The sequence below is a fragment of the Xenopus laevis genome, chromosome 7S, assembly GCF_017654675.1.
Source record: "Xenopus laevis strain J_2021 chromosome 7S, Xenopus_laevis_v10.1, whole genome shotgun sequence".
Lineage (NCBI taxonomy): Eukaryota > Metazoa > Chordata > Amphibia > Anura > Pipidae > Xenopus > Xenopus laevis.
Window position 1 is genome coordinate 12,155,806 of NC_054384.1, and position 18,600 is coordinate 12,174,405.

The 18,600-nt window shown below is 40.6% G+C and overlaps 1 protein-coding gene across 2 annotated transcripts in view; it reads left to right on the forward strand.

Annotated features, from left to right (window-relative positions):
* The window catches only part of stk32c.S (serine/threonine kinase 32C S homeolog), a 144,685-nt gene that overhangs the window by 103,879 nt on the left and 22,206 nt on the right, over positions 1-18,600 (forward strand). The window lies entirely within an intron of this gene.

Sequence of the window (18,600 nt, forward strand, 5' to 3'; positions counted from 1 at the left end):
TTTCACTTTTGACATTTGACAGTTTAGACCATACAAAAAAAAATTAAAATTTGAATTTTTAGTGCGACCCTTTATTAATCCCCCCCCTAAAAACGAGTAAGGTTTACACCTGGAGAGAATTCCCAGATTGAAAATCATTTTGGTGAGATTTGGGGTAAATACTTTTATATTTAGGGATGGGGGGGCAGCAGCTGGTTTGTTAGTTGAAACTATGCCAAATGGCAAAGTGAAGAATTGTTTATACAATGCAGGAAAAATGGGAACTGTAATATACCACCATGAATATTTTAACATGCAATATAGATAAACATGTTTAAATATGTATATTTACAATTACTTTTACGTCTTATTCTTTACACACTGATACCCACATTGTCTGCTTCTCTCCCAGTAGCGCTTTTATTACCTTTATGACAGTGTTTTTTCTTTCCAATGAGTTCCCATTAACCTACAATACTTGAGTTCATAATAGTTGCGCTTACTGTTTAACAGTGTCAAGAATTCGTTTTTTCTCTTACTTGTTATTTTCCAATTAACTCTTCTTAAAAAATTTATTTTACTTCCATTCAGATGAGCTCTGTATATTGATGGGCGAAACTGACCCGTTTCGCTTCACTGAAAGTTCACAAAAAGGCTAAAAACTCACCAAATGCATTGAAGTGTAGGGGCGACAATTTTTTTTACGAGAGTCAGTTTTTATCTTTGCTGAGCAGCAATATTTTTCATCTATGGGCATCTTTTTTTGCACAAAACATGGCGAAATCCGGTGAAAAACGATGCTCATCACTAGCTCTATATCAATACGCAGTCTTACCTATTATTATATTCATGGAAGCATTGGTAAATATGACAGAGGTGTCGATGGTGGACCCAGTAGAGAAGTACTTTTCTTGATAAAATTGCAAAGACAGTTCTACACTATGGAGACTGTCAATATGTATTTAATAGTATTATTATTAGGAATATTATGTAAATACAGATTAAATATTTTATGAAAACATATTAGGGACTCTAATATGGTGGCAATGGAATGCACATAGTAAGGTGCATTAGGCTAGTTCTGTCCAAACACACTCCTGCAATTCCATGTGATTCCCATTGTGTCCATTCTGCCTCTTCTGATGAATAATTTACAACTGCACCTATTGACACCCATTGCACCCTGGTGCTACCTCAACCTTAGATCTGGCCGGAATCCCCACAGTGGGTTAAATCAATAGATTTACTAGACTTCAAACCAGCGAATCAGATGCAAACAGCAGAAAAAAACCCCAAGTGGTTCAACCCATGATCTAAAAATAGTAGATGTAACTTGCACCTGAATTGCACCCAAAGACAAGCAGAATTGCATCTGTTTTTGATGAATTCGGTGGATGCAACTTGTAGCAAGGCCAAAATTATGCTGAAATTAGGGGGGAAAATGCTGCAACATGGGTTAAGAACATTGCAATATGACATTTTGCACACTGCACTTGCATTCATAATTGACCCCTACGGACACTTTTTTAAAATCCAGTTAGAAGAGCTGCACCAATTCTTAACAAAAATTAATTTCAGCCAGTGCAGATCAGCAAACAGCATGCATTAGAAGCACCCCTGATAGGTCATAACATTATAATAGGGCAGGACAGGCAAACACTTTCTCGGGTTGGTAGAGGACTTGTTTCTACAACCCAAAAAATTAGGATGAAAACCTCAAATAAATCACTTAAGTCTAAAGAGTCTAAAGGTGGCCATAGATGCAAAGATCTGCTCGTTTGGCCACATCGCCAAACGAGTGGATCTTTCCCCGATATGCGATTAACAAACATGGCTATATCGGGGGTAATCTGATTGGCCGAACAATCCGATTACGATGTGCCGTGGGCTCCGGCGGGATCGGTCGGGTCAAAATCAAACCTGACCGATCGACCAAACGACCGATCTCCGTCGGACGAAAGATGTCGGCACACGCCACACACAATCCGAAAATCGTACGAATCCTCGATTCGTACGATCTGTGTGTCTATGGCCAGCTTAAGGGGGAAATTTACTAACCTGCGAAAATTCACCAGCGACGGCTTCACACCCATCACTTCACTTTGCCAGGCAAAAATTTGCGCAGACAACGCTAATTTACTAAAATGCGAAGATGTGTCCAGGGAGCCGAACGCTGGTGAATTTTCATTTGCGTTATGTCGGCAATCAAAGAGAAGATGCGCTAACGTTCAATTATGCCTAGTACAACTTCGTTAGTGGTCTTCTCTCAGGCTAATTTATATACGGCGGGAAATTATAAAGTTGAATGGACGTATATGTTGCAGCAAATACATTATATTACACAAGTCTAGGGAACCTTTATAAAGACAATAGAGTTGTTATAATGCCCTACACATGAGCCCACTGTATAGTTTATGTGCCATATGTTAGAAAATGTAGGGGGGAACCCGGTTACCCAAAAAACCTTTCTAAGGACCTTTGTAGGCTATCACTCTGAAAAAAGGAAAAGACACCAGCGTTTTTTGGAACTTAGAAAATGTTTCCACTAAAAATTGAGGGAGTCCTAGGCACTCCAATGCACTTCGCCTGTGCAATAGAGTGCATGAGGTGGCAAAGGCAAGTCTGGCGCAAGAGGTAACGTTCAGTAAAATCCGCATCTTAGTGAATTTGCGTAATTACGTCCATTTGCCAGAGTGAAAATTTGCCTGGCGTTGGAGTGCAAAGCAACGCTAATGTCTATCTCCTTCGCTAGCGAAGTGATGCTTGCGCCCGTTAGCAAATCGGTAAAGCAACGAAATGACATCACACTGGTGATTCATCGCCAGCGTTAGTAACTTCAGCCTTTAATAAATGTGCCCCATAGTCTAAGTGGACTAAAATAAAAGCACATCAAATAACAATACAGAGATATTCAATAACATAGTGGGTTTCCAAACTTCCATGAGTAGGAAAGATTAACTGAAATCATTTTTAAAAGAGTCACTTGCTCTAGGGAGACCTAATTGTTGCTCTCTTGTTTATTCTCCATCAGATGATAGAAGTGACTAATAGACATGGTTATCTGTAGTTTCGACTGAGATCCCCATGTGGATAGAGTTAACAGTGATGGACATCAAGTCACTCATGCACAAGAAATAGCCTATGAACAGGACAAGCTACGATACAACTGTATATAACTAGTCTACTTAGAGAAGTGACAGAAGAGTTTAGTCCATGTAACAAAACAAAAGTGTGTGACGCAACATTTGCAGCATTGTGTTTTCCATGTCTTAACCCTTCTCCCTGTGTCTTCAGTGTAAGGACTTACATTGTCTATGTTACTCTGAGCTGAACTCTTGACCATGAACCCGGCCTACTAACACTGAAGCCTCCCATTTCTTTGTCCCCATTAATGTTTATGACAAAATGTTGCAATAAAAAGCTCAGCGTTAGTGATGGGCGAATTTGCGCCGTTTCGCCGGAAAATTCGCAAATTTCCAGCGAAATTCGTGAAACGGCGAAAAATTTGCGAAACGGCGCCGGCATCTAGTTTTTGACGCCGGTGTCCGTTTTTACGAAATTTTTTTTGACGCCGGCGAATTTTTTCGGGCAAATGTTCGCAGGCTTTTCGTGGATTTATTCGCTGGCGGCGAATCGCGCAAATTCGCCTGGCAAATAAATTCGCCCATCACTACTCAGCGTTCTCAAATAAATGTAAATTGCTCTTTTTGTGGTTCTCTCACAGTCATTCCACATTTCCTTCCTTATTATGTTTCCAAAGGGAACCAGCCTTTTTTGATCCCTTGCTGAATGATAAAAATGAACAAAGTACAGTTTCACAGAACAGATCCATCTCTGTATAACCTTCCTGCTTAAACCTCACCTTGCATTGCATTTACTGCCCTAGTTCTTTCAGATGATAAAATTACATGCAGGGCTACTGTGCCATGTACTAATTTGTATTTCTTTCCAATTGGCATGATGTCTTAGATCTACCAGGCAGCTGTTATCTTGTGTTAGGGAGCTGTTATCTGGTTACCTTCCCATTGTTCTTTTGTTTGGCTGCTGCGGGGGAAAGGGAGGGGGGTGATATCACTCCAACTTGCAGTACAGCAGTAAAAAGTGACTCGAGTTTATCAGAGCACAAGTCACATGACTGGGGGCAGCTGGGAAACTAACAATATGTCTAGCCCCATGTCAGATTTCTAAATTAATAAAAAAAATCTATTTGCTCTTTTGAGAAATGGATTTTAGGGCAGAATTCTGCTGGATCAGCACTAACTGATGTGTTTTGAAAAAAACTTGTTTCCCATGACAGTATCCCTTTAATACATAAATCAGACAGGACACATAATCAATGAATTTACTGAATGGAAGGTCATACATACCTTGTGCACAGCACATGTTACATCTATGTCATTCAGAGATTAACTCAACTGAAGGAAAGTATGGTTTTCTTAGTCTACTGGGCATTATTAAAAGCATTCATGAGAAAGCACAGCATTATGATGATATGGCAGGGTAGAGTAGATATGAGATATGAATCTAATGGATTGAAGGTCACATTAAGTCATTGACAACCATCATTATAAGTGAGGTCTGAAGAGTCTTTATTTTATCTTTCAGCAAGATCATTTCCATACTAACTCCAAATTATGTCATAGTCTTGTGTTATGAAAGCTTGGGGCATGGCCTAGTAAAGTTGGACACCCATAGTTTGATGGGACTGGGACATTGCCTGTAGTGATGGGCTAATCTGTCCTGTTCGCATAACGTCTAAAAAAATTTGCAAAACTGTGAAAAATGAGCATAATGCATTGAAGTAATTGGGCGTTGAAATAATTTTGACGAGTGACAATTTTGACACGAGCGACAATTTTTTGTCGAAATGCATTCAAGTTAATGGGCGTCTGAATAATTTTGACAAGCAAATTTTTCGCCGGCAAATTTATACCTGGCAAATTTTTTTGCCCATCACTAAATGCCAGGACTCAGGGGCGCTGCTGCCATGAGGTTTGTTGAAAAACTTGCCTCAGGCAGCAGCAGCTCCATAATTGCCAGGGGAGGCAAAAAGTCGCACCTTTTTGGAAATTCAGCTCTTCTAGTTCAGAAAGCAAAATTGTACTTTCTGCACTAGCAATGCCCCCCCCCCCACTGGGCCCGCTCCTGCACAAAAAAAGTAAGTGTTGGGGAATGAGGGGGAGCATCGCAGGAGCCGCCTCAGGTGGCAAGAGGCTTAGGGGCAAATTTACTAAAGGGCGAAGTGGCGCTAAATTTGCTAGTGTGACGTCATTTCGTTACTTTGCCGATTTACCAACGGGCGCTGGCGCAGATTTGCAAGCAAAGTGGACCTATTCTAGCGCACCCTTACGCCAGGCGAAGTTGCGCTATGGTGAAGGGACAGATTTTACTGAACGTTACCTCTTGGGCCAGACTTGCCTTCGCCACCTCAGACCAGGTGTAGTGCAATAGAGTAGATAGGGCTTGCTTCAAAAAAAGTTGGCGTCTTTTCCTTTTTTGAGGGTGATAGGCTGAAAAAGTTTGTAAATTTTTTTGGGGGGTACCCTCCTTCCCCCCTACATTTCCTAACATATGGCACCTAAACTATACAGTGGGCACATGTATAGGGCAATATAACTGTAGTAACCTGCTTGTGAAGACATTCTGGTTAAGGGCATTCTGCTGTTTTGCCATTGCTTGATGATCATATTCCTGTTCCTGTTTTTGTGCTTCCTGTTAAGCTGAGAGCAAGCATGGAGCAGGCCAGATCTACCTGCCATGTTCTAATAAATATACCAAAAGTTCCAGGGTGTATCTGACTACTTACCTGAACTAACACAGTAGAATCATTAACCCACTGCTAGCCAGCAGTTTATTACAGTGGCAACGAGGATTTGTGTTACTGGACTCAGAAACAGACTCAGCTGCAGAGCAAACAGGCTGCACAGGCTGCATAATTCTTCTCTGCACAGTGAGTAACTTCTTACAATGTCTGCCATTGGGAAAGTCCCAGAGTTTTCAGAATCTGCTGAAGAATTTGAGCCTTATTTGGAAAGATTTGAGCGATGGCTGTCTGCAAATGATGTTAGTCAGGAAAAGAAAGCAGATATTTTACTTGCTACACTACCAGCAAAAACCTACAGTCTCCTTAAAACTCTTATAACTCCTGCAAAGGCCACTGAATTGTCATATGAGAGAATAACAGAGACCCTCTCTCAGCATTATAAACCCCAGCGTATCATCATTGCTGAACGTTTTAGATTTTATGGGAGAAATCACAACATGGGGGAGAGCCTTGCAGACTATATTTTGGATTTAAAACGGCTATCTGCCTCCTGTGAATTTGGTACATTCCTGGATCAGGCTTTGCGAGATAAGTTTGTGTGTGGCCTCCATGATGAGTTCTACCTGCATAAGCTGCTAAATGAAACAGATCTCACCTTCAAGTCTGCTTGTAACATTGCCTTGGCTATAGAATTAACCAGGAGTGACTCTCAGCAATACAAAGAGCTAAATAGTTGTTCATTTACAGATCTCCCTAAAATAACTACATGGTCTAAACCCACTTCACCAAATTCACCACAGCCACCTACAGTGTCAGTTACAGGCGAGCAAGCATTTCAGACACAAAGGGTCAATTCATGCTACCGCTGTGGGGGCCTGCATCAGCAACAGAACTGCAGATATAAATCAGAAACCTGTAGAAATTGTGGGAAGTTAGGTCACATTGCTCGTGTCTGCAGGAGCAAACCAGGCAAGCGCAGGGCGCAATACGTGACTAATTGTGACCGTCAGGAAAGTGACTGCACAGACTTGAATACAGTCAATACTACGCATGGGGGAGATGATGGCATACATATTAAGCTGGAAATTGATGGGCATCCAGTAAACATGTTACTGGACACAGGTGCATCTGTATCACTAATATCAGAGTTTGTTTACAAGAACTGTTTAGGTGGAATTGTATTGCAGAACTCACCTTTACACCTCACGTCTTATACTGGAGAGAAGATTCCTGTACTTGGACAGATCCAAGCGCCAGTCACATATGAAGGTCAGTCATTTATATTGCCTTTAGTGGTTGTGAAGGGTGACAGGCCCACTCTTTTGGGCAGAAATTGGTTGAAGCACTTAAAGCTGAATTGGGCTAAAATATTTACTATCAAACAAACTGAAGCTACCTTTCACAAAAATCTGGAACAGGTCCTGAGTAAACATGACTCTCTCTTTAAGGAAGACTTTGGCAGTATTAAGGGGCTAAAGGCAACTATCACTGTAAATTCAGGTGCAAAGCCCATTTTTCATAAGCCACGTCCCTTGCCATATGCCCTTAAAGAACCTGTGGAGAAAGAACTAGAAAGAATGGAACATTATGGTATTGTGTCACGTGTCAAATACAGCAGCTGGGCTGCCCCAATTGTAGTGGTCCCCAAAAAGGACAAAACTATTAGACTTTGTGGTGACTACAAGGTCACTGTCAATCGCTGTATTGAACCAGAACCTTACCCACTACCAAATGTAGAGGACTTGTTTGCTACACTTGCTGGAGGTAAATATTTTAGCAAGATTGATTTATCAAATGCCTATCAACAGCTAGAGCTGGACCCAGATTCAAAGACATTCCTTACCATCAACACGCACAAGGGTTTATTCCAATACCAGCGCTTACCATTTGGAGTATCTACAGCACCAGCAATTTTTCAGAATGCAATGGATCAGATTCTTCAAGGAATCGATCATGTGGTCTGTTTTCTGGATGACATTTTAATTACAGGTTCATCTGTTGAAGAGCATTTGGCATTGTTAGATAAGGTTTTATCAAAATTAAAAGCATCTGGGGTGCGAGTAAAATTGTCCAAGTGTCACTTTCTCCAGGAGTCTGTAGAATACTTAGGATACCGCATAGATGCACAAGGTCTTCACCCAACGGAAACAAAATTAACTGCTATTGTTAATGCACCTTCACCTTCAAATGTGTCTGAATTACGCTCTTTCTTAGGACTGCTAAATTACTATGGACGATTCCTTCCAAATCTGTCAACATTGTTGCAACCCTTACATGAACTTTTGCAGAAGGATACCAAGTGGGTTTGGTCAGCACAGTGTGAAAAAGCATTTCAGGATGCAAAGCAAAGACTAACCAACAGCAAGTGGCTAGCACACTATGACCCTAGTAAGCCACTTAGATTAGCATGTGATGCCTCACCCTATGGAGTTGGAGCAGTTATATCACATATACTGCCTAATGGAGAAGAACATCCAATTGCTTTTGCGTCTAGAACCCTCACACAAACAGAGCGCAACTATGCTCAAATAGAGCGGGAGGCACTAAGTATTATTTTTGGAATAAAAAAATTTCATAAATATCTTTATGGAAGGAAGTTTTCACTGGTCACTGATCACAAACCACTTCTGGCCATTCTTGGGCCAAAATCAGCAATTCCAACACTGGCAGCACTTCGAATGCAAAGGTGGGCACTACTCCTATTGGCATATGATTATGATATTGTATATAGACGTTCTCAGGATCATGGGAATGCTGATGCTCTATCGCGGCTTCCATGCCCATATACAACAGACGTTCAGGATGAAAGTGTCATTTTTCAAGTTTCATTTGCAGAAGAACTACCTATTTCTTGTAAAGATATTGCAACTGCTACAAGTCGTGATCCTCTTCTGGCGAAGGTGTGGGACTTTACTTCCAAAGGCTGGCCAAACTACAGCTCTGACAAAATCCTTAAGCCATATTTTGAAAAGAGAGATGAGCTTTCCATGGATCAAGGTTGCTTACTGTGGGGGATACGGGTTGTCATTCCCCCAAAATATCGTCAGAGGCTCTTGCATGAACTTCACGAAGGCCATCCAGGTGTAAACAGGATGAAAGCACGAGCTCGTGGTTACCTGTGGTGGCCAGGCCTGGATCAAGATATAGAAAGTTTTGTAAGTCAGTGTACTGCTTGTGCTTCTGTACAAAATCAGCCACCCACTGCACCCCTTCACCCATGGACATGGGCCACATCACCGTGGGAAAGAATCCATATTGACTATGCTGAAATAAACCAGCAAACATTTCTTTTGGTTATCGACAGCTATTCCAAGTGGTTGGAGGTGTTACCCACTAAAATAAGTACAAGCGAGAAAACGATTACTTTGCTGCGTAATTTGTTTGCATCCTATGGTCTGCCAAAGGAATTGGTTTCGGATAATGGACCTCAGTTCACATCTCAGGAATTCCAGTATTTCTTGAAACAAAATGGTATCAAGCACAAATTGACCCCACCTTATCACCCAGCTTCAAATGGTGCTGCTGAACGAGCGGTTCAGACATTTAAAAAAGCTTGGATGAAACACTCAGTAGCCAGTGAGTCCGCTGGCACTACAGGAGAGTTGAGACTTTGTCGATTTCTGTTTAGTTATAGGAATATTCCACATTCAGTTACTGAAAGTACCCCAGCGGAACTATTTTTAAAGAGGCACCTCCGAAGCAGGTTGGATTTGCTTAAACCCTCTTTAGCTGATACAGTGGAGAAACATCAGAAGCAACAAGTCAGAGCACATAATAGCTCCAGACAAAGACACAAAGACTTTTACCCAGGTGATAAGGTCTTGGTTCGAGATTTCCGCCACTCAGGGCGCCTTTGGTCTCCAGGGACCATTTGTCATAGAAGGGGTCCCCTGACATATGAGGTGCAAATTGGTAACCGTCACGTTCATGTCCATGTGGAGCATCTGGTTCCAGATAAGAGTGTGTCACCCGTACCTCCTTCATTTTCTACAATTGACTTTCAAGTACCTGTAGCACCCTTACAGGAATTACCAGATGTCAACAATCGCTCTAATCCAATCAGTGCTACAGCCTCTGAGTGTGAACGGAGGTATCCGATACGAGCACGCAAACCTCCTGAGAGACTGGACTTATAATGTCACTATGTTATTGTTAACTTGGACATTTCAGCCTTAAAATGTTTTCAACTGAGTTATAACTGTTGGTTATATATATATATATATTGTGGAGATTTACTTTTTGCTAAAAGGGGAGGAATGTAGTAACCTGCTTGTGAAGACATTCTGGTTAAGGGCATTCTGCTGTTTTGCCATTGCTTGATGATCATATTCCTGTTCCTGTTTTTGTGCTTCCTGTTAAGCTGAGAGCAAGCATGGAGCAGGCCAGATCTACCTGCCATGTTCTAATAAATATACCAAAAGTTCCAGGGTGTATCTGACTACTTACCTGAACTAACACAGTAGAATCATTAACCCACTGCTAGCCAGCAGTTTATTACAATAACAACTCTATTTTATTTTATGAAGTTTCCCGGGCTTGTGTAGTGTAATGTATTTTCTGCTACATATACGTCCATTGTACTTTAACTTGGCGCCGTATGCAAATTAGGCATCACTAGCGTAACTTCGCTTCACAAATTAACGCTAGCGCAACTTCGCTGCCTTTCGCCTCCCTGAGCGCAACTTTGGATTTAGTGAATTACGCCGCCCTGGCGAAACTTGCCTTACAAAGTTTGGTGAAGTGCAGAGAAGCCAACGCTGGTACAACTTCGAAGGTAAGTAAATTTGCCCCTTAGAATTGCCCCTGCCTGGACTAGTTGGAAATAGATAGAGAGGCCATTAGACAGAGTGGACTCATGATCCAGTTTCTTGCTGCATAAAATTTGAAGCTTGATCCTTTTTCCAGATCAGACTGGTTTTTAATTGAGTTTGCAAAATTGCATTCTTCATTCACAATTAAACGTCAATTTTGCTTACACAGATTTTAGAATTTTTTGAAATGCACTTTTTTATTTTAGTCTTCCAAAACTTCAGATTGACTTTATTTCATAATCAAACATTTCCAACAGTTGCCCATGTTTGCTGGTCAGCTGAAAAAGGTATAACTTAGATTCTGTGTTGTTCGCCATGCATTCCATTATATAGCCTGCATTATTTTTATATCTAGCAATAGATTATAGTCACGTATCCCCTTTAGTCTCTAGAACATCCAAAGCGTTTTAGTTATTGTTAGGGATGTAGCGAACCACCGATAATGTGTTCGCGAACGCCGTTCGCGAACACCGGCAAAAAATGCGAACAGTTCGCGAACAGTTCGCGAACTTCGAACATCCGAAAATCGTTCGATTCGAACGATCGAAGGATTTTAATCGTTCGATCGAACGATTTTCGTTCGAATCGAGCGATCGAAGCCATTCGATCGAATGATTTCATTCAATCCAATGGCTTCGATCGTTCGATTCGAACGAAAATCCTTCGATTTTAGCGATCGAATGGTCGAACGATTTTGACGCGAACGCCTATTGGCGAACGTCGCGCGACGTTCGCGAACTTGCGGCGGACGCGAACAGCCGATGTTCGCGCGAACAAGTTCGCCGGCGAACAGTCCGCGACATCCCTAGTTATTGTAACTGTAATACAGTGAAACCTCAATTTATCACACCCTGATGTTGTTTTCCTGCATCTTCCACTGGTTTTCTGTGGTTTCACCAATATAATCAATAATTCATTTCTCCGAGTTTACATTTTCAAGAATTTTACACAATTTTTTCTGGTTCTCTGAAAACTGTAGAATTTCAGCTGAAGAGTCTTAGCAGAGCTTGGAATGATGGTCTGTCACTGTAACTGTAATAAAATGCTTGGTTGGGAGCCACAGAATGACATTCTCGGGAGAAAAAGCGGCAGATTTATCAAGGGTTGAAAATTGTAGTTTATTTTAGTGTAATTTGACCAGGGATTAGTCCAAATTCGATTTGAGTTTTTAAAAAAATTTGAATTCAAGCCATCTAAAACCTGCCAAATTGGTGTTTTAGCCTATGGGGGACGTCCTACAATCAATGTGGAGTAGTTTGATGGAATTTTGAAAATCAAATTTTTTTTTTGAGAAAAAATGTTGATTCGAGTTTGCGGGTCGATCCTATTCACCCAAATGTAAAAAAATTAATTTTTTAACTCAAAATTTGAGTTTATCAGAGTTTTCCCAGAAACTAATTAGAATTTTTAAAGACTTGATCCAACATTGTTCTATCCTCCCAGGGATTCATCATCTCTTTTTACATTTCCAGTTATTTCCGTCAATTGCAACATTGATTACATTCAATTACACAATCTTTTCTAGGCCATTGACTGGAATTCAATTAATTTAGAAATACTTCTTCTAAATCCATTGAATTAATAATTTCCAATTATAAATTTTCAAATTGTTATGGATTGATTTATGATGGTTGTAAGTGAATCTGGTCCTCAGTAAAGAAATATGATGCGCCTCTGTGGATATTTCAGTATAAAAAGATACGGATGTTGGCTTGATCATTTGATCCTATCCAGTTTTTCTGGTGAGTGATGGAGGCAATGGAAGCCAGTCCCTTGGGTGTTGACCTGATTGGGTGAGTGGAAATTCTACATTTAGCTGTAAGCACTGACTGCATACACACCGCAACAGCAACACTACAGGAGCAACTGATGCATTCATTGATTTGTATTCTTGTCTTATTGAACCATAAAATAATAGTCTGAATCATAGTCAGTGTAACCCTGGGCATTTCCTTACTAGATGTGGATGTGGATAGAGGTAGATCCTTATAAAAGCAGAATTGCTTCTTAATTTAGATCTAGAATACCATTTGATACATAATTAAAATGTTCAGTGAATTCAAATGAGACACAATCACTATGTGAAAAGGCAACATGAAATGCAGCATCAGTTTTTCCATATCAGAAATTGAAAAATATGGAAACTATACCTTAATTGTCATTGCCTTTCTATGAATTTGTTGAGATGAAATATTAGGAGGACATTTTTGGATATATTTTGCTTTATTAGTTCAAGCTTCCATAAAGATATCACTGGCACAGCATGAAATTTTGCACCCATCAGGGATTATCCAACGTTTGCTACAGCTCTTATCACCTATAGCACAACAGATAGCATTTTCTTAAAGGACACGTATACCTCCCCCCTACTCAGATTTAATCAATCAACATCCGCTTTGAAATATTTAGATACCTTTAAAAGGTTAACAGTAAGGCTGCAGCATCCCCTTAATCACTTAGAATTCATTCTACTCCTCTAAACCACTCGGCCCCCTGCCTCAGGAATTTACTTTGGCTGTTGACTTACGAGTATGCTCAGTTCTTCTCAGCTCAGATTACTAAACACACCCTCCAGTCTAACATCCAATGAAGAGATAGCATTGCTGCTTCCCATAGAAACTGTCTGTATGATCCAATTTTATTCTCCTAACCACCCTTTTATCAAAGTATGTTGTTCCTGTGTAAACCTGCATTTTTCATTACATGAACTTCACAGCATACATGTCCTGTTCGGAGATATCAATGTCACTGATGATGGGTCAGAGGGAAAATGGCCGCTGGTTGAAAGCTGCTATTTGTTTTAGTAAAATGTGATGGCGCTTGCAAATGGAGTACAAATGATGTGGCTTGGGTGGGGGAGATATGCCCAACGTATATACATGGTAGGAAAATGTAGCCTTTACATGTCCTTTAAGCAACTTTTACTGTTTAAAAGAAAAACATCCGATTGGCTGATGTGGGTTGGGCATAGTTAGTTGCCTTTATTACATTGGAGGGACAGTCTCTCTGATAAGTGCTCCCTTATTACCTCCCAGAACCATTGTAAAGTTCTTGTGAGAAGGTAGAAAGAAAGTAGCAGTCCAAGGGTGTGTTACTTTGATGGCATGTGGGGGCAGCTCCCTAGATTTGCTCATTGGATGTAAAGAAAGTTAAACATGACTATACCAGCACTGGTATTATCCTCTAGTAGGCATTATACTTTAAGACACGTGTAAGGGTTTAATGGCTCTTTATTGTTGTGATTCAACTTTGGCTCCGGCACACTCTCTGATAATTATCAAAACGATACCTGGTGCACAAGGGTAGAGGATTGGCCGCCTCTCAAACAGTCTAACAGAAAGAATCCCAAGGCACACAGGGTCAATGCAAGCAAGCTGCCTTGCGTGTTTATTGCGAAATGCAATGTTTTGGGGTCTCGCCCCTTTCTCAAGACAGAGGGGGGCGCAACTGTCAAATAGCTAATGCCACATTGTGTCATAAAATGCTGTTGGCAGGGGCGCTCCGCCAATGAGGCGAGCTGAGCCACTCGCCTCAGGCGGCAGCACCAGACAGGATTCCCGCACCTTTAAGAGCCGAATTTCCGGTTTTTAAACCAGAAATTCGGCTGCGCTATTGCGAGAGAGCACAATTGCGCTCTCCGCAATCGTGTTCCTGCCTCCCCTCGCCGACAGGTAAGTCGGTGCGGGGGGCGGCATTGCAGGAGCCGCCTCAGGCGGCTCCTTCCCCAGAAACGGCGCTGGCTGTTGGGCACTCGATTAATGAGCACTCGTTAATGAGCACACTCTAAAAATAATAGGTACGGGTGATAGATTTCTTTAAAGAGAAGGAAGGGTCATATCACTGGGGGTGCCACGTTGTTAGCCACACTCCAAGGAGCATTGTTCTTTCTTGTATTTATTGTAAGACCTGGAGCCACCAAAGCAACGCTTGAAAAAGAGATGGTGATGATGATGGATCATTCTGAAGTCATTGATTATTCTGAGGACATTTTCTGCAAGAGAAGGTTTGGAAAAAGAATAGATCTTTGTGCTGAAGTCAATTAAAGATGAAGAAATTAGGTCAGGCAGCGGCTAAGTAATCAGAAATAGTAGAGATGATTTGTGATGATAGTATGAGGATAGTTATAGATATAAATATTTACCCTAGAAACATGGGTAAAAGAAAGTGGGGAGTCCACTAGTCCAGTACTAGAAGTGATTCTAGAAATTAAGAAGAGACAGAATTTATTGTTATGTAATAAATCTTTGCTCCTGGTCTTGTAGCTCATAGCAACTAATCAGATTTTGCTGCTAAATTTTTCCTTATGGTTGGTTGGGATGGACTAGAATTAGATGATATGGGATGTAATATGTGACATAATTGCTTGGTGGCCCTGCTAGGGCCTTTAATGCCTAATATTCCTATGGATGACAAAACTTCCCTGAAGTTACTAAGGACATAAGAAAATTAGAGATGTAAATCAGGTGCTGTTGCCAGTTACAGGGGGCAGGAGGGTTCAGGAAAGAGTTACTGATAGCAATACACGTGCATTGTCCTAGTCTTACTCAACCAAACTCTGCTCCCTACCAGCTATTCCATGATCAAGTGCCAATATTTACTACTTGTGAATTTTAAAAAAAACTTTTCAAACAGGTTTGAATCATGCATGTGTTTGAACAGTTTTGAATCATGCATGTTTTTTGACAGACGGTGAATGACTACCTTTTGCCATCTAGAGGCTATTGTTTTGAAGATGAATATGTACTTATATGCCTCTCAAGCCTCAACGTATTAGAACTAATTCTTAGATTAGGTTATTCTTAAAAATATGAGTTAATTAAGTTGTATTTATAAAGATCCCAGAAGCTGTAGCCTGTATAATTCCCCAGCAATAGCAGTCATATGCTGCAGTTTTAAACATCTACTCACCTTGCAGACCTGCTGGGTTGTGTTACTCCTCATGGACTCTGCAAGATCTTGGCCTGTTCTACAGGGTGATGGTGAAAAAGAGCCAACAGCACCTGGGTGATTTTTACTTTAAATGAGGATAGTACACTAGGAATAAGGTAATTCCCTTATCATTTATATGGAAAACAGAAGTAATCCTGGGAAGGAAACCATGTTTTTCTCCTAGAATATCAATACAGATAGGCTAGCTGCAGATCAGACCCAACACCAGGTTTTTTCCTTATTGGCACTTGTTATTCTCAAGCTGGTTGAATCTATGGGGACCCCACACAGTGGCATACCTACCAGTACCCAGATTGTCCCTCACCCCCTGTGTGAGATGAGACTATTTATGGGGCAAATTCACTAAGCGCCGAAAATGCACTAACGACGGCTTTGCCGCACTTCGCCACACTTTGCCACGCGTAGTTTTGCCAGGGCTGCGCAGATCCGAAGTTGCACACAGGTTACCAAACTGTTGCGAAGTTGCGCTAGCGATAATACGATAAGCAGTCCGAAGTTACGCTAGCGATGCCTAATTAGCATACGGCGTGCAGTTAAAGTACAATGGATATGTATGCTGCAGCAACTACATTACACTACAGAAGGCCAGGGAAACTTAATAAAATTAAATAGAGGTCTTATATTGCCCTATACATGTGCCCACTGTATAGTATAAGTGCCAAATGTAAGGGTGAAGGAGGGTACCCCAAAAAATTTTTGCGAGCTTTTGCAGCATATCACCCAGTAAAAAACACCAGAGTTTTTTGGGACTTTTTTTGACAAACTCCTATCTACTCTTTTGCACTTGACCTGGTCTGAGCTGGTGAAGTAAAGCCTGGTGCAAGAGGTAACGTTCATTAAAATCCGCAACTTAACGAATTATCATAGTTACGTCCCTTCGCCAGAGCGCAACTTTGCAGGCGTAAGGGTGCGAATTTATGCCAGGGACCGTTAGTAAATCGGCGAAGTGCCAAAATGATGTCACGCTGGCAAATTTTCGCTAGCGTTAGCCACTTCGCCCTTTAGTATATTTACCCCATTGACATTACAACCTACATTATATAAATTCCACTGCAACCACCTGGAGACCAGAGGCGTGGAGAGAGCTGAAGAGTCTTAGCAGAACTTGGAGTTATGGGCTGTCACTGTATCTGTCATAAAATGTTTGGTTGGGAGCCACAGTATGACAGGGAGACAAAGGGGCAGATTTAGCAGGAGTCAAATTGAAAATGTTAGTTTATTTTAGTATAATTCGATGGGGGGATAGTCCAAATTTGATTCGAATTTCTAAACAAACTTTTGCACCCTGCTCTGCACTTTCAAGACTGACTGCAAGCCTTTGTACTCCAAAACGCAAGATATATTTATTATAAAAAATATATTCAAAGCCACATTTTTACAGGCAAAAAATATATTTGCCTTTATCCGAACCACAAAAGCAGCAGATGAGACAAATTATTATTGTCTTGGATAAAGGTCTTCTGATTCCTATGTATAATTTAATAGACTTTTCTGATGCAGCCAGCGCAAGGAAAAAGTAATCCTGTGCCTTCTTGTGGGTTTACAAGCTGGTGCATTTGCTTGTAACTTGAAATCCTGCTCTTTTTCAGTTAATTTATTGACAGAATGTTTTATTGCTGACTCGCAGTGTAAAGCTCATATTTAGTATCTGTCGCTGGGCAATAATGAATGTTTTCCTAAGCAGGGACTTACTTAAATTAGCAGAACAAGCAAATAAAATACAAATAAGTAAAAAAAATACAATACACAAATATAAAGTAAAGTTACTATACCGATTAAGTGTTTTGTGTCACGGAGACAATAGGATGGAGGTCCCTGCCCTCTAGAGCTTACAGTTGAAATGGGAGGGTAACATACTGTATAGACACAAATCGGAGGCTGTAGGTTACAGTTGGTGACACTACTATATAAGTGCCAGCTCCGAGTTCAGGTGTTATGCAAGTGCTCCAAGACGGAGTCTTTGAGTTTAGTTCTGAAGACGATGAGGGAGGATTTTCTCTGGAGAAATTCAGGGATGGCATTCCAAATATAAGGAGCAGCAAGACAGAAGGGCTTTATGTGGGAAACAGCAGTAATAATCGGGGGTGAAACCAAGCGGCTGCTCTGAAAGGAGCGGAGGATTTGGCCAGGAACATATAGAGAGAAAAGAGATAAGATAGGTGCCAAGGAATGAAGGGCTTTGAAAGTTATTCTTTGTTTTATGGGAAGCCACGATAAGGACTTCAGCAGGGGATGAGAAGATTGGATGAGAAGATGAGGAGCTTATTACATTTTTGCCACTTTTTTATTAAATCGCTTGGACATTTTACATTCATTTCATTTTACAAATTGAATTCACCTGAATTCTCTCATCTTGCACTTGAAACAGACTTACTAGCTGCCCATTTGGACCAAGCATAAGTTCCATGAAGAGAAACCATCATGCTTTGACCTCAGTGCTTAACAGTTTGTTGGTCCAGACAAAAAAATCCTTTCCACAGGTCCATCTTTTTTGTGATTGAATCTTATCTGACATTTAGCCAGTCACACGTAGCAAAGTTTTCTTCTACTCAATCATGTGGTCTACGGGAGAGCATAGGTGCTCACGGAATATGGCTTGCTTTTAGAACATTTATTGTGCAATGTGCTTCTTTGGTAATAGCAAAGAATTGAATAATTCAATCTTGGTAATGATAATGAAGGTCACTTTGTTTGCACCTATATTATAATACCATACCAAGACATATAAGATGATCAATATAAAAATTAACTTTGTAGTATTTGCTACTTTTCCTTCCCTTTTTTAATTGTTCTTGTTTTTCCAGGGGAAGTCATATAAGTATACGAATCAATATAAAAACAATATCATAAATCAAAAATATCATCCCAAATTCTTCCCAGAAAAATCATATTTCAGTTGACTGATTTTGTTTACATATGCACCAATATCAGTTTAACTGTAACATTTACAATGGCTAGTGATGGATGAATTTGGGGCGTTTCACTTCTCCGAAAAATTCTCGAATTTCAAGCGAAATTCGCTAATTTCCAGTGAAATTCGCGAACCGGGGAAAAATTTGCGAAATAGCACTAATTTTAAATTAAAAATTCTAGGTA